Here is an 18,448-nt window from a genome sequence, read left to right as displayed (position 1 = left end):
AAGATTGTAGTTTTGTAGACAGGGCCAGCAACAAAGCTCATTTTAGCCTTTTCAAAAAGGCCCACCTAAAGAAATCAATGCCAGTATAAGTGTACACTATATTTAGAATATTTTCACCACTTTACTTTGCTGTCAGGCAGCCTTTTTTAACAGGGAACTAATGTTATAGAAGCCAAATATCGCTTTCTCCAAAACCAACCAAACTCCATAAGCAAAATCAGCCATTTTACCATTTACCAGAACACAGGAGTTGCTGGCAGAGTTCACCTGAATGATGCTCCACCACTGTTTTTCTCAGGGTGAGGAAATAGAATATTGCAGTTTGCAAGTTTTTTAGTGTTTTAATATGAATCATCGTTTAAGCATTAGGCCTGATGAGACGGCACAGTTTCTGCAGTGAGAAGCATTTTTTCCTTTGTTTTCTTCAGGCAGTAGGGGTTTTGTGTGTTGCTAATGTAGCCTGGGTGCCTTGCATTTAGAGGAGAGACAAGACAGCTGATTAAAACAACTTGGAATGCTCAAAGTTGTCGTTTTGACATTTAATTGATGAGAAAAATATGATGCAGACTCGCAATTGCAGCAGAGACAGAGAAAGATCATGTAGACTGTATTTATATTCTAAACATGATGAAACTATTCATAAAGTCAGTCTAACATTTGATCATGTCGTCAGTCATAGTTAAATAATGTATGTAAGCTTGCCAGCATAGGAACAGTGATTAAATGTGCCACAATTTAGTCATAGGTGCACTCTGGTACTTAAAAACTAAACCTCTGGTTGCTGGTCTACTGCTGCCTCAATCTGTGTGTTATTGTAGGTTTTCAATATTTTAAGAGGATAGTTCAGATTCACCAAAGTCAACAACAACAAACTAACCAATCAAGGCAGCAGTAGACCAGTAAAGGTAACTTATTTCGCCTCGATATTTGACTTTTATAATGGCCGTTTCCTGCCAGACAAAAAATCTGAACTATCCCTTTAATGTCACCGAGGTTCTGTGGACACTGACTGTAGTGCAAACTTCTGGAAAGGCTCTGGCAGGGAGATCAGGAGCGTTTAGACTCCAGTGTGAGCGCTCCTTTCACAGGCTGAGAGGGGCACCAGATGGCGAACCAATGAGGGGTGAACTAACCTACTAAATGATACCACATGAAATGCAGCATTTAAAATCCCATCTGGGTTGCCGTCCCTGCGGACATGGAGTGTGAAACATGACACATATTTATACACCTGCTGATGGAGCACACAGGCATGTCCAATAGGCTGGTGACATGAACGCTCAGCCAGCTGACCTCCTAACCCCGCAGCTTTGGTTTGATTCAGCTCGCTGCCCTTTTCACCAGCAGCGGCAGCAGCCCCCTCGGTCTCTTAATTTCAGTTGGAAAGCTCGTATTTCTGGCTCCTTGTGAATCCTGTATGTGCTCCATTAGGCTGGGATTACTTGTCCTTTCTTGTAATGGCTTTTAGAGTATGTGACCGACGTTGAGGCTTGGGTCGTCCCTTTTTACTGGCCCACTGGCTGTAAAATCATCTTGATGTTTGGGTGGCATTCACACTGAGGATTTCCTATTGGTTTCTTGTCAAGGTTTTAGGTTTTTGTAGACACAATTCTGATTATTGGATTAAAAAATGTGACTTTATACACTGCATAACCAGCTTAAAACCAAATATTTCTTAGAATCATATATTATTACCAAAATATCCAGGTTTTTCTGTTTATATGATTATTATATTAAAAATGTGACTTTATACACTTCAGAATCAGCATCACAACAAATATTTCTTTAAATCATGTATTATTACCAAAATACCCCTAGTATTTTGTAATTTTTTAGGTTTTTATGAATATAGTTGTGATTATTATGTTAAAAATATGGCTTTATACACTGCAGAACCAGCATCAAACCAAACATGTATTTAAATCAAGTACTATCACCAAAATACGCCTAGTTTCTTGTTATTTTTATGTTTTTATGGACACAATTATAATTATTGCATTAAAAATGTGACTATATACCCTTCAGAACCAGCATCAAATCAAATATTTCTTCAAATCATGTATCATTACCAAAATACCCCTGTTTTTTAAATTTTATTATTTATTTATTTATTTATTTATTTTTATTTTTTTTTTTTCACTGACACAATTATGATTAATGTATTAAAATGTTACTTCATACATTCAAGAACCAGCATCATGTAATATTACGAAATTATGTTTAGGATTTTAATTTAAGACAGAAAATATTGAATCAAAGAAAAATTAAATAAATTGTGAACTGAAAACAAGGGTGTTGTAATATAACAGTATTGACGATAACTGCAATATTTAAAAAATGAAATATTGATTTCATGCACGGGAATAATACACATGTGTAGTACACTGTACGCTCCTGAATCAGTTACAGTTATGTGTTTTTGTGTTCTGTCATGTACCATTAATTCTTTTCTCCACCATTATTGTGCAATTAAAATCTACCCTAACACGAGAATATAATATATAATATAATTCAATGTAAAATTAAAAACTCCTCTCTATTGTGGCTCAATCAGTGCTGAAATCTCCCTCTGAGGATTCTGACAGGCCACTGTATGAATCTGTCCTCCATTTTCTCTCTTGACATCTATAGTATTTTTTACATAACCATACCTCGAAATGATTGTTTTAAGTGCCTGGTAATCTCTCTCTGTGCAAATTCTCTGAGCATTTCTGCAGTTTTCAGAAAGCATTTTCATGGACTCACATTTCTCAACACCAGTCTGCAATTTGAGGCCACAAAATGAACTGATTAGCATGATGATTAGTCATTAGTATGCTAATCATAAGCAATTCACATATTTTATTCATATTGTCGCAGACTTGTTTTTCTCCTTCTGCTGGAATTGTGTACACATACTATTTCATTTTTATTGTAAACATGCAAGTCAATCTGATGGCTGCTGACAATTGACAGTGATGTTTTTTTTTTACACATAGCGTGTGTTAGCATCATGTCACACAATAATTATGTTGAATGATATGTGATTGTAGAATAAAATATTGTTTCAGTCCCATGTTTAAGATAAATCTAGTTGCTGAAAGGAAAAAAAATCTGCAAACTACAATTCAAAAACAACAAAAATCAACACTAAATATTTACAAAATCCTCATTTTGACAGCTAGGCAGTCTTCAACAGGGTGTTTAAAATATGAATATGTCTTATTAGGTAATCCCACAGAGTTACACTGTCAGAAGCCTAGATGTGCAGCCTCTTTTCTGTTGCTGTCTGCTCTTTGTTTTCATCAGCCTCTAACCGTGATTGCTGCTGTACATTTTTCTTGACTTGTAAGCACTCAGAGACTGTAGACTAGAGAGGATACCACACCGCTGTGTGTCTTGATGATAGAGGGATTGGCATACATGTATTTCACTGGGGAAGTGCGGCATAACTCAATAACAGCTCACTCAATATTTCGAGATAAAGTGTAAATATAATTTGGTCTGCCCTCCCAGGGATGATTGATGAAATTTACCTCACACCTGCATGTTGCTTAGCAGAGACACCTGAGACATTCCCTGCATGTATACAGCAGCTCCACTACATTGTGATCTCCACAGTGTATAGCCGCCACAGATACTGAAATCACTTCAAGGCTAGATGCTCTTATTTGTCTGTGCTTCTTTAGTATAGCATTTGTTTAGCATGACCTAAATTGCTGTGAAGTGAGTGCCTCAGCAGCTCTGTCTCGCCTCTCTATTCCTCCCTCCCTGCATCTCTCTGTCTCTTTGTATGCCTCCTTTTCTCTTTCACACACACACACATGCACACACACACACGCACGCACACACAATTTACAAACAGGCGAAACAAGCTGAGAGGACAGTTTTTTTTTTTTAATAACAAACAGCTTTTGCCAGATATTATTTACATGCGTAGTGAAGTATTGTGGGATGTAGGAATCAGTGAGGTTGGCTGGCCAATGATATTTCAGGACTAGTGAGTGAATCATCTACCAAATTTGTGGAGCATGCTCTGTTCCTCTCCTCTGTGTTTTCTTTTTTCTGATTTTACCTTCCTGAAGGGATCAACTATGCAAAGAAGTTAAATCCCACCGCTGCAGAAGACTCCGCTTTTTTCCCTCTGTTGGGATTCTGATGTAGCATTTGCCACTCATTCAAAAGAAATGCCGTTTCCACAAATCCAGGGAATTAGACAGCCATGATTTAGGTGCAGGTTTAACATGTTTGGCATCAACATGTCATCGTGCAACAAGCAGGACGGGGACAGGTACCCGTGTTGATCTGTTGACAGCCCTGTGTGACAGCCAGCACACGGTGTGGATTTAGTAAACATATGACCTCCATGATAACCAGTATGGGGGCACTAAATCGCTTCAAATTTTGTACATGTGTTGCTAGGCAACAGCATAATCGGTCTCCGTCTCTCCCTCCTTATATGGCTCTCTACTGGGATTGCTGTGCTGCTATCATTGAAAATGGTTAATTAACTTCTACAAAAAGTCCATTAATGGTGCAGATTAGGCTTCTGAGGGTTAAAAAGCAAAGTTGAGGCGACGCAGAAATATACGCCAACATACAAAAAGCATGTCAGAGATTAAAAGGACCTTTGAAATGAATTATCCTAGAACCATGCTTCTGGTTGTACTCGAGCAATAACAGCTTCAATGACTGTTGTAAACAATATTATCAATATAAAAAAGGTTATGTGGCAAATTGGACATACTGGCTGCAGTGCTGACAAACTCATTTACAGAGATAATCTGTTATGATTGAATCTCGCAAACAATTTAATACAATTACAAGGGATGATACGATAAATGATACCCTGTGAGAAGAAAATGTGTGTTGAACCACAGCATTGTCACACACTAATAGTCTAGATTTATGATGTTTGTCTGCGTGCAAACATAACACACACACACACACACACACACACACACACACACACACACACATGTAACACCCCGTTTTCATTGAATACAGGTGTGAAGTCATAATTTGAGTGATACTGACCTTGTATTTAATATTTTCTGACCACAACATGTAACAAGGAGTAAACCTTCAAGTTAAAAAACAGGAGAAATTTATACATATTTGATATACATACAGTGATTCAGTGTAAGTACATTAACTAAGTGTGTTACATAAATGGACAATTATTAGATCTTCTTGGGTCACTTATTTTATACGGTCAAATATTCTGATGCTGCACAGGACTGCACGATATTGCACATTTTCCTTTATCAAATAAATTGCAGCTTCTGCTATGCCTGCAAAAAAAATGCACAGTTCTTTCATTTAAATGAAATATTGGACATGCTTTTGCAACAGTTTCCATATTTTATTGTCAGTTTTCTATTTATGTATCTTGACTTGCAGCAGAGGTGGCAAAAGTGCACACAATCTGTACTTTAATGAAGGTACACATACTTGTGTAAAAAAAAGTATGTGTGAAAAAGTACAGGCTCTGAAATGTACTCAGACTGTAAAAGCAAAGCAATCAAAGTAAAAAGCTGTCTTGCAGTAAGTACCTCCAGTACTATCTTTTCTTTTTATTATCTTTTTATGTTCTTTTTTTCCTACTTACTATGTTTATTGTTACACACCAAGGCAAATTCCTCATATGTATAAACTTACTTGGCAATATACCTGATTCTGTACATACAGTGATGTTGATGGAGTAGATAGGATATGACAAAAAATGTATAGCATCACAGTTATACTGAAAAGTGCACATTTCATTCACATTTAAGCTCACTTCCAAAATGTGTCTTGTAATATGCTCATAAAAACTATTCAAATGAACACAGCGTAGGCTAACATACACACATAGAAACTGCACCACAGAATTCATTAGAGATAATTGGCCCATATGTTGAGCACATTGAGCTGAATCTTTAAATTAAAAACTGACAGGAAGCAGATCACTCTTATGAAAATAAGTGCTGGTGTATTTTATTTTTTAACTGTAACATTTATGAGCAGTTGAAGCTTTAATTGCATACAAATTTATCATGTAAGATTTCTTTGGATTCTCACTTTTTTATTTTATTCTTTTAGTGTTTTATTTCATTTCATTTTTTAGCTATGTTTCACTGTGTATACAATTTTGAAACACACACATACAATAAAACCACATATTCTGACAAACCTCTTGCCTGAGAGCCCTTCTGCATTATATTTAGGATTGCACAATTAATTGCGATATTATCAAAATTGCAATAGGGTCCAAATCACAGAACCAGAACTAAATTGCAGTTTTTTGAAAAAGGAAAAATGGTCACATCATCATTATTAAAAAATGAAAAATGAAAAAATGAAACTTGTAATGTCGAAATGATTATTCCCACTAATCGTATCTCATATCACAATCACATTTTCAGTCAAAATAATTGCAATATGAGTTGTTTTTTTGTTTTTTTTATCCATACTGAGCGCAGCTAATTATATTCCATCATATTTTGTCATCTGGTGCCTGAGTTTTATGTTTTCCTTTACAAAAAGGCATTTCTATCATTAACTGATGCAGAAAAGGTACGTACTGGTGCAGAAAAAAAATCTCCAGAATGCAGGAAAATAAAGTGTTTGATAACTTGCACAGCATCACATCACATTCTTATGTTCAAAACCTCTGAAATAAATCCCATTTTGACTGAGGTCAGACTCAGGCACTGAACCTGAGCACTGATACTGCAAACCCTTTATTTCAGATTTTTTTCTTATCTACAGTAAATTGCTTTTCCTTTAGAAATCATGTCATGTGGTGCTTTCAGTGATGACTGTAGATAAGTGTGGATTTAAAGCCGATCCTTAGATGTGGGTGGTTGTTGTGTTTGATATTTCTAAAGGAACAGACATCCATATAAAAAAGTGTATTAAAGGGTCTTCATTTTGAATTGTTCTATACATCTGCCTGCTTGAGTTAACGTACTGCAGATATTTGAGATAAACTGAATAATCTTTCAAACTCCAGCTCAATGTATATTAATAAAATGCTTGGGCAAAGTGACAGAGTAAATCTTAGTATATCAAAGGTGCAGTATAGTATAACAACTAGAATTATACTCCAGAATTTAATTGTCTCTGGCCTCTTCTTGTTATTGTGCTCATCCTGCAATTAAGAGTTACATTTCAGCCCCCATTATTCTTTGCTTGGTAAGACTGTCTAGTCCTCATTACACCCATGGTTACAGAGTAATAGATGTAAAATAAAAATAATAGGATTAAAGCAATTTGATTACAAATGCATGACAAACCCACAGTAATCAGATTGCTGATAATTTGGGGGCAACTTAATTAATTACATGAGTGAAGGGGGGAAAAGAAGTGATGGATCAGCCATGTGGAAATTGGGCAAATGCCAGAAGGGCTGCCCAACTATGGGTCACTTGAGCCGCTCAGATGGGTCATCATTGCATTAATGAAAATAATAATGTTTCGGTAATAATAATAATAATCATTTCATCTTAGAGGATTTTGGTCCAAAAAGTTGTTTTAAGCATGCAGCTCAAAACACTTGCGATTGATCCAATTAAACACTTTCTCCCATGCTTCCCTTTGGTCTAGCGAGTGGAAGGGTCAAGTGAGGGCAGAAACTTGAAATTGAGCAGGTATGAAATTTAACGTTACACCAGTGTTGCCATTACCTGACATGCCAGATGGTGTGTTACACAGAACCATCTGGGAAGTCGTTCTTAGAAACTGTTTGGAAAGAGCAGGCACTTTCAAAAAACACTTTGCAGGTGATTGGATGAACCATCTGTCTATCATGTTAAACACTGGCTAAGTTCCACTAATTGCTTTTCTCTGAATGAAGAAATACTCTCCATTTCAGAAATAACTGATGCTACTGCAGTGTCTACGCTAACCTCTTCAGGAGCCGTCATTATTTGTTTCAGATAAGTCACTTCCACAAACTACTTCTCACTGTTGTCACACCTAAAACTACACCCATAACTGCAGGTAGTCCCTCCAAGGACGCTGACTGGCTGCACCACTTGTGGTGCGGACACGAACACATAACTTGAAGACTGGCAAGAAGATTCTTGCCTGATCTCACAAATCAAATCAAAAAGAAATATAATCAGGGCATCAAATGATTCAAATGAAGCTACTGTAATATGCTTGTGCCTGTTCTGTGCTCTTTTCATGTTTTGTCGGAGCTCTTGTATTATTACATACTGTGGCTAAATGCCGAGCCTATGTATTTGTGCTGAATGTGTCTTTAGTAGCGACCAGCAGGTGATTTGAGGGGGTTATCAAAATGCATACCCTTTGATAACCTGCCATCCACCCTCTCTACCCTGGTCAGTTAGTCTAGTCTGCCTGGCTTATTGATCTTTTACCTAACTGAGGTTTGTGAAAGTCAGAATCTATGGTCCTGACCACGGCTCTGAAATATCAGTAGTCTATCAGTGATGTGTGCTGATAAATCCATGGCGCTGTCCATGGTTCTGAAGTAGAAGACAGATTTGTAATGCAACTTTATCTCTGAGTCCTGTGCACAATACAGAACCAAAACACTTGTTCCTGAGTCAGTTTGCTAGTAGTGGGGGAACAAGTTGCACCAGGTCCATCACCTCTGGTAAAAATGAACAAAGTGCCTACTGGTGGAGAGTATCGTGTTGTAGGTTTTAAAGGATATAATCTGGAGGTTTTAAAGGACCAGTGTGTTTCGTATTATTTTGTCTCATCCTCCCCTTCTAAGTGTGTAAGACAAACTATGGTGAAACGTTTTATTCATTAAAATAAATCAGGAACCTCAGTGGACTTATACAGACCATGAGCTCCTGTTAGATTATTACAACTGTTGAAGTAACATTTATAGAATAATGAAATCAGGTTTCTAATTATGGTGCTGTTAGACTGCTGCAGACGGCCCTGTAAATACAGGTGCTGCCTGCATTTTGTACGATAAGCTGGAGAGCAAACAGTTTTGCAACCGCAGTAAACATGTTGCTTTTGAAAGGCTAAACGACAACAAATATTTACTTTGGGAATATTGGAAATCTGTCTTTTTTCAATTTTGACTTTTGAAGTTTACTGTGCTCTGGAATTATTGGAAATGTTTGGATCACACAGAATATCTACTGGCCATCAGCTGTGCCCTGGTGAGTCTGTGACAGGTGCCACCAACTTAAAAATACATGTTACGTTTGTGGATGTCGTAGAAAAATATTGAGCCCTGTAAGTGTGTATTGAGAATACAGTGTTGCGTTGGTGGAGATTGAGAGTTGGACTAAAGAAAAGTTGTGTATCATGCAGCAAATTAACACCTCTATCATGGATTTCAAAATATCTGGCTTGGCTACAATTCAAAAGCAACAAGTTAATCCTGAAGGTTTTCATTTTAGATCTGGCAGCAGGGTTTGTGTTAAGGTCATACACCCAGCTCATCAAATATTGCCCACCTGAGAAAGCATGACAGAAAAGGAGACAGCAGTTTCAGTGCACATAAAACATGTCTGTGTCAGGTAAAGTATGGGGAGCAAGGGGAGATGAGGGGTCCATCATCAGCGCCAGCAAATAGGAGGGAGCCGCGATATGGAGCTCTTTAAATGCACGCTTTGACAGAAGCCTGCAATCCTTTCCCACCACACTGCCCCTGCTAATCCCCTCCATTCAACCACATCACTATGGAAACTGACTGGATGTCTCACCCTTGCTGCCTAACTTGTGCCATCCAGCCATGTCTGCCGCTGACATGGAGGTTGTACAGTTAAATGCTGCCTGATCACCGTTCCACCACACACCGGGCGTCTCCATGCTGTGACATTATTGGCTGCCACGTTGATGCGAGACCATTAGGTTAATGTGTTTTAAGATCTGGAAGACGGCTCCAGTAGAGACAATCACTGCGGTATGAGCTCAGAGCTTTGTAAGAGTAAGCACTTCAGCCTTTAAAAGAGGAACTTGGTGGTATGGCGGGGAGTTTGAGGTGGATGGAGCAAATTTTCATATTCCTGCGCCTGCTACCTATTTCATTTCTTTGCCTTTCCTCTGGCAAAATTGCAGGAGAATATTTGTCATGGTTTTAAAAGGTTTATCAGCTTCAAAGCTCAGGGAGCTGGTCGTCCAACCCATCAGTGAGACCACGCAATCCTTCCAGCTCTGACAAGAATGGGTTAGAGCATGTGGACGAAATTCCCCAGCTAAGCTCCCAATTCAGAGCTTTTACATAAAGCTTGGAGAAGCAAATTTGCATTTGCCATTGACGTCAGCTTTAATCCATCCCAAACCACTTCTTCAACCCCCTCAACATCTTGGAGAAGAGCTTCAGTAATTGCTAATTAACATGAAAACATGGTCATAATCGGTAGCACCATCAGCCTGGTCAGCGCTAACTCTGATAGCCTGAGATAAGCTGGAGTCAGCTGGAGAACATCAGAGCCCACAGGTAAACATAACCTAAACATCAAGCAAGAGAAAATCAAGCTTGTGCTGCATTCATCTCGAGATGTTTCCGCCCTCTGAAATAAACCAGGAAGGCAACTTCATCACATTTATTTTGCTTGTTGCTGTCATCTTATATCTTTTCACAAAGATGCCAAAAGCATGCCCGGGACATGAATTACCTGCCTGGGTGAATTTTTGTCCCAAAGCTGACGCACGCTGCATGTTGAGCAGTGCCATCATGTGTTTAATTACATGTTCCTCTGCACTTAAATACCTACCTACAGCTCAAAGTGGAGGCATCAAACTGCTTATTTTGTCAGGGATTCAACTGACACTGATGTGAGACAGAGAAAAAGCAGGAAATCCTTGTATTGGAGTGCAGCTTCTCCAGTGTATTTGGGATTTTTACTAGATGACAGACTTAAAGGCCCGATGTGTAAGATTTAGAGGGATTTGTTGGCAGAATACAGCAGAAATGTAGAATAATATTCATAAGCATGTCTTCATCAGTTTATAATTACCTGAAAATAGGAATTGTTGTTAGAATGAACCATTCTAAAGTGAGCGGGTTCTCTTCCATGGACACTACCATGTTAAACTGCCATGTTTCTACACAGTTTTGGGAGTAATCAAATACATGTAATGGGATTACAGAATTAGGATCCAGAAAAGGTAACTGTATTCTTTTATATTTACTGAAAAAAAAATACATGATCAGATATTACAGATACATTTAGTAACAATGATTACAATTTTAATATAAGTTTGAAATAAATAATAAACATTATATTAGGCTCAACAATTTTACCACGTTTGGTGTTGAAGTAATCCAAACGTAACGGAAAGTAAACAGGCTACATTACTTTAATATTGTGACACTTTTACAGGTGAACAGTAATTGTATCAGAACAGACTGTTAAAGTAATACTCTCAATGCTGTTTCTACAGTATCCCACAATGGACAAGCCAAACTCTGGCTCTAGATATGATGTAAATAAAAAAATGTATTTCCTTGTCACTGGCGTTACTTGATAGACAGGACTCCAAACATTTTCTTTCTCGGACTCATCCATTTTGTCTGATAACAAACCCATTTAATTAACTATATATGGGATGGGCTGGACAAGAACAAGGTTTATTATCATGAAAAAAAAAAAAAAAAACTATTTGCAAAGTAATGTTTTGTCGGTTTAGTCAGTTCCCTGAAATTAATTGTGGTTTGTGTAACACATCAGCAAATAGTTAACTGTGAAATAAATAAATAAAGTCCTTGATAAATTATTCATAAGTCATTTGTTCTTACAAATTCACATCGAGCAGTGCAACAATCAACACTATTTTAACATTTATGAGGGTGTGTTAGGACCAACTCATTTGCTGTTGTTACATACTGTGCCGACTCCGTCTCAGCGGAGTAAATAACATCTGGTCTGATGTGTTTGGCCAGCTGCAACAACTTTCAAAAGCACAGATTTAAGGAAAATACATCCTTTTTGCAGCTACAAGAAAACTTATATACAACTTGTTTTCCCAGGACAGAGACGCACAAAGTAATGTGCATTTTTATTTCATCTGTTCAGCTTTGAAAAACAAGACGAGGCTCCACACACATTTCTAAAACTAATTCTTCACCATGTCTGCAGTGTAAACACGTAACATGTTAAGTTTAAGAATAATCCTTTTTTTTAATGAAATTTCAAATTTTATTGTTTGAGACATCCCTTAAGATACAGAAGTTATATTATCACATTAATGAACTTATCATTGGTGCTAGATTTTGAAGCATTTATGATTATTGTAGGCAAACCTCAGCAGCTGTTTTTATGTAATCTGCCATGAGGCCAGCATGGCTACCATCTGTAAGGGCAATTAAAGATTGTTTATTTATATGACACTTCATATAGCTGTGACTAAAGAGTCCTGCACAAATGAAAAATGAAAAATATCAGCCCCGAGTATGGACTCACTTTTTATATGTCCTGCTATTGATTAACAAGACTACAGGTAGCAGCTCTGTGAGGCTTCAATTCAGCCTCAGTAATAACTGATAAGGTTCACATATAAATGTGCCATGGAAATTTCAAAGTGAAGGTGTATCTTAATGATTATGATTTGGATTGATGTTTTCACTTTGCATTGATGACACTGGATCGTTGATTGTTGAATCAATATATCAATCTGGATCAATGGATTGTTACTTTCTTACTATTCCCTCCAAAATTTTGAACATCACGGGGGTGAGCTAGAGGAAAAATCTGACGATCACCAAGTAATTAGGATTCATTATCTAGGAAACATGAATGTCTGTACAAATTTACATAGCGATCCAAGTGGTAAGTACTGAGATATTTCACAGGATAAGTGAATACTTTGACCTGCTGGTGGCATTAGGTGAAAACCACTGGGATTAATTGGGATTAATCTTTTTGGGACCATAAATGTCCACAGAGATTTTTCCCAAAACATCTGGGAAGAGGCACCAACAACCAGGGGAGAGACAGAGGTCTGACAGCGGCCAATGGTCCAGCAGAGAGAAGCCTGAGTGAGAAGAAAAGACCAGGAGAGGAAAACAGGGAGGGGGTAGGGGAGAGGAGAAAAAAAGAAGAGAGATAGGCACACAGCTTGGACTGTCATGTGCTTGTGGGACATCAAACAAACAGCGGGTTAGACAGATGCAGTGGTTTTCATGAAGTTCACAGTGTTCTCGTTGGCAGAACAAACATTTAGACTGAGACCGACCAGAAGGATAACGGTAACAGGTACAAGGCCTGGAGTAATCAAAGAATAAACAACTAACTGAAAGTTAAGGCCAAAAGACGAGTTTTACGTTTTGATTTAAAGGCCTCAGCAGAGTCAGACTGTCTGATATCAGCAGGGAGGTTATTTCCAAGAAAGGTTGCATGATAGGAAAAGGTCCTGCAGCCTGCTGGGTTCATTTTAACCCCGTATTCTGAGAGCGGGGAGAACAGAATGACAAATTTAGAACGTTTAAGGAGATCAGACAGATATGAAGGGGTGTGTCCATTTTACAATTTTTGAAGTTGTAAGATGCACCTTAATTGCTGATTTGACATAGTTAGGGAGCCAATGCATGGAAACTAAATTTGCTGTAATATGGTCCATTTTTGTTTTAGTTAAAATTCTAGCTGCAGCATTTTGAACCATTTGAATACTTTTACTCCTAGCAAACAGCAGGCCTGACAATAAAATATTAAAATAATCCAGTGTGGATGAAAACAATGAATGCAAGCTATAGTCCCTTCATGCTACACAAACATCTAACATATATTCAGATAATAAATACAATAGGATAAAATGCAAAATAAAATAAAACAATAAATGAAGTTGTTTATGTAAATATACACACACCCAGAGGATTATTCAGCAGTGCATTTATTTGAATTTTCAAGTTGTGTGAGCACATAGCGTAATGTACTGATGTTATCTCACTGTTAGGTTGTCACATGAGACATGAAACCTGTTCTCCTGGGTGAAAGTCCATTGTTTGTTTGAGCCATCAATCCACCCCCACAGTCTCCCATTGCAAGGTCCGAGCTGGGGTTAGCATGGTTCTTATTGCGGCTCTCTTCCCACTTCTCCTGGAGTGTTTGACCGGCTGGTCTGGCTTGGCACTCGATGAGCAGTGATCATCTCAAGGTCCACTGCTCTTCATCCAAACCCTGTGTTTCTTTATTCAAATACCTATGAGTGCATTTCTGTCATAGTTAACATGTTTTTCAGCAATAAAGCCAGAGAAATACAAGCTGAAAACAAAAATGTCGCAAAGTTTGAAGTCTATACCAGCATCTGTGCGCACAGCCGTTGCCATGGACAGAAAAGATGCTATGTTATGTAGGTAACAAAAGGCGGTCTTGGTGATTTCTTGAAGATAAACACCAAAAGAGAGGATACGATCAAACAAGTTTCCAAGCTGTCAAATGTTAAGATATCACACATTTGTCAAGAATTGCTGCTATGTCATCAAACTGGTGTCTGTGCATTGACCAGCATCTCAGTTTCATCAAAATTCAGTCGCAGGAAATTGCATGATATCCAGTTTCCACAGCAGACAAGCTGGCCTCTAATTTAATCATTTGTGTATGAGCATCCGCCATTACAAGCACATACATCTGAGTATCATAAGCGTAGCAGCGGAAATTAATTCAATGACTGCATATAACTTGGCCAAGAGGTAAAATATAAAGCCAGAAAGGCAGCGGGCCAAGAACAGAGCCCTGAGGACTTCCATATGTCACATTACAAATTTTAGATGTACTATTACTATGGGAAAAAAACACTGTGTTCTTTCAGATAAGGAAGCCTTTAACCATGCAAAAGCTAGGCCAAATTGATTTTCCAGTGGGTCTAGGAGCACACAGTGAGGTAATCCAACGCCCCTACTTTTCACTGAGTTCCTTGACTTTCCAACAAGAAATGTCACTTACACTATGAGGCTCAGCCTCAGGGGCTGCCTGACCCCCTGGGGTCTCTGAGCCTGTGCCCAGAAAGCCCATTCAATAATCGATCCATGACCATGAGGCTGCTAGAACATTTTAACTAAAATGGAGAATCGTGTTAACCCATTACACAGGCAATGTTTTAATATTCTGGCACATTTCTTTTTTGTGCACAGTTGGTGCACAGGCACATTTCGAAGCTCATGCAATAAAATCTTAATAAAACAAACCAGTAAAAATGTAAAGAAATAGTCAAGGCTTGTGAGAAATTGTTTTATAAATTGAATCAGTGAGACAGTGAGGGTCTTGTTTCCCAGGTGATTTGCACCTGTCCAGTAATGGGCAAAAAAATAGAAGTAAAAAGCAAAAAAATATGCTAAAGGAGGGGGTTTCAAAGTCTGAGACTGTGGGATTTGCTCAATTACTGGATGCCTATGGGATCATGATTATGGTATTTGATCCTATAGACTCTCAACAATTGAGCCACAGTAGCCTAATACTGATGTTTGACATGACTTCAAACTACACCAAATATTATTAAAAAGATCTGCCCAAAGGCATTTATTAGATTCTGATTCTGGGAAAAACAGTAAATTACCCCAACATTGCATGTCTGAACTATCTCTTTAATTAAATCACACACACTTAGGCTATTCTATGTGATCTCCTTTTGATCACTAATGTGATATTTATTATTTTCATTCACTGAGTCTCGCCTGAAATTGGAGCCCCTGGAGAAGCCCACCTCCCACTGTGACAACCACTGCATTAAAGAGAAAAGTTGTTACATTGCAAGTCATATTAAAGACATGGGGCCCTATGTTACGCTAATCTAAAGCACAAGTGGAAAGCATGAGGTACAATGGATTTAATTTATTCAAGGTGTGTCCAAAGCCACCTTTACTGGCTTATGCCAGGGATGCAGGGGTATCCTGTCCTGTCCTGCTCCTTGCGCCGGCAGCGCACAGTGGGACACACCTATCAGCTGTACCCAAGTACCTTGATTAATTTACAGGCGGGTTTAGGCTGAGCATGCAATAAACCAATCAGAAAGTTGGCTGTCATAACCTTTAAGAAGCAGATGTGACAGGGGTGCAAGCGGTGGTAGCATGATGGTGGATTTACCACAAGGGAACAAAGAGAAAAGATTTTCATATGAGGATACAGATCTCCTGGTTCGAGAAGTGAAAGCGTGAGAACGTACAATATATGGAAACGGCGGTACACTTCCAAAGCAGCCTCATGTGTAAATTTATTTTACATGAATGCCTGCAAAAAGTAATACAATACATGACCTGTAAAAGTCATGCATATATGTAACAAGTTAGAAGCTAAACACACACACTGGGTGCTATCTTGTGCAGGTAAATGGAATGCACCATAGGTTTGGCGCTTCGACCTGGTGTAAGATAGAAAATTCACCTGCACCACCGGTGCAATGGCCTTGCGCTGGGTGTAAGATAGGGCCCATGATGTTATTGGATGCTGGCTATCTAGTTTGAAACAGTGCAGTAGTTCAGAAACTGTATTGTGTTAGCAACCAGTAGATTGGCTGCATATTGAATAGTTAACACTATGTAAAAAAGTTGACCCACCTTGTATGTGTTCTTTTGGTTATAATGTGTACCACTGTGCCCAGACTGGCATGGTTCCTGTCTCTCACCAGAGACTTTGGTGGCTTATTTGTCAATTTAACATAACAGAGTGCTATAAACTTTTAAAACAAACCAAACTAGTCAGAATTATTATTCCTCCATGATCTCCCATGTCTCCCCATGGCACAGTAAACTGTACAAAGTAAACCACGTTTTATTTAGAGAGCATTGAATTTTCCAGAGGCATAGACCAGTGGTGGACTGGAAAATTGATTTAAAGTTGCCCATTTAATCAGTGTGATGAGTGTTTTAGCACATGGGCAGATATTCCATTAGGGGCATTTCCACTGGGGGCATTGCAGAGCTTCTGGGGTTTTGGACATTTGTCAGCATCTATTTTCTCTTTGCTCTAAAACACCCACTACTTATAGCTTTCTTTCGCAACTTCCTTGTCCTTCCAACAATTTAGCTTATATCTGATTGTTCTTAAAGGGACGGTTTACTCCAAAATCAAAATATATTTTTTTCCTCTGGCCTGTAGTGCTTTTCAACCAGATTGTTTTAGTGTGAGTTGCTGAGTTTTGGAGTTATCAGCCATAGAGATGTCTGCCTTCTCATGGAAATAGATGGCACTCGGCTTGTGGCAGAGTCCTGCATGGATCCAGGTTTGTGAGCCTGCAACTCTTAAGCTGAGTACCAGAACTGATCTGTTGCCTGCAATTATCTCAAAGTAAAATCCGGACCCATCAGTTGTGTCTTCAACTGGCGCAGCAGCTGTGCTTCTGCAGCAGCTAATGTGTTTCTTCAGCAATGATGTGTCAAGCGTGCAGCTATCCAAATCTAATACATTTTTTGAGCCTTTTGCAAGCAGCATAGACACTGACAAAGTTATTCTCACTGTATTTCTTCCAAATGTCTGACTTGACCTTTGACAAGGTCCACAATTTATTATTCTCCACTGTCCATTTTTGCCTTAATATCATCCAGTTTGGCTATCAGCCAGCCTACATCACTGTCAGTTCAAAGGTCAAAGGTTTTATCTTACTGTATGTTTATATTACAGCTGATACAGCTACAAAACAGCCAAATCTCACCTACATTGTCACAAACTGTGTCACTTCATCATTGGAGTGCTGAAAAAAGTTGAGGCCTAGCCATGATTTATAACCAGGTCATGATTTCTAGAAAGAGACATCACTGTTGAGTTTTTCCAAATGTTTTTTTTTTTTTTTTTTTTTTTAGCAATTTGAGCACAACTAGCAGGGGGTATCTAATTCCATTATATTCAAGAAAAGGCAGGCATCTCCATGGCCTCCAAAATTTGGCAAATTAAACCAAAACAAAAGATAAATAGCTTTACAGGAAAAGGAAAAATATGTATTTTTGATTTTGGGGTGAACTGCCCCTTTATGGCAATCTATTTTTAAAACATCTTTCAGGTTCTGTGCCTCTTTACATGTCAAACTTGTTGAACAGGATTGTCTGTTTTTTCCCCTCTGTCTCTTTGTACATAACATTTTGTGGTCTCCATTAGAACAGAAAAGTTTTGGTGCCTTTGCACATAAGTACGAATGCATTAACACCAAAAGGTGAAAAAAAAAATTAAATATGCAGAATAAAGGCAACACCCCAAAGCCATTTTTAGGACAGAGACACACATTCACAGTAGAGCTGCAGTTGCACCAAAAAACTGCCCTTTTGATTCAACTCAGCTAAATGACGCTATTTAACCTTTTGCACTGCACTGGGATAAACAACATGGATCTCAATTCATTTTATTAGAGAAGCCGTGGAGACGTGTTAATACGCTGCTGTCACTGTCAGACATGACATGCATGAAGACAAACCCAGAGGTTGTGAATATATGTCACATGTCTGATGGTGTATGTGTTCATATATGTATATCCGCATCTAGAAATGGTTGATGAGCTTGTGCAGCACACCCAGTGTGTGTGTGTGTGTGTGTGTGTGTGTGTGTGTGTGTGTGTGTATGGATGC

This window comes from Lutjanus erythropterus, chromosome 6, assembly GCF_056507025.1.
Source record: "Lutjanus erythropterus isolate fLutEry1 chromosome 6, fLutEry1.hap2, whole genome shotgun sequence".
In the NCBI taxonomy this organism is placed as follows: domain Eukaryota; kingdom Metazoa; phylum Chordata; class Actinopteri; order Lutjaniformes; family Lutjanidae; genus Lutjanus; species Lutjanus erythropterus.
This window is presented reverse-complemented; position numbering follows the sequence as displayed.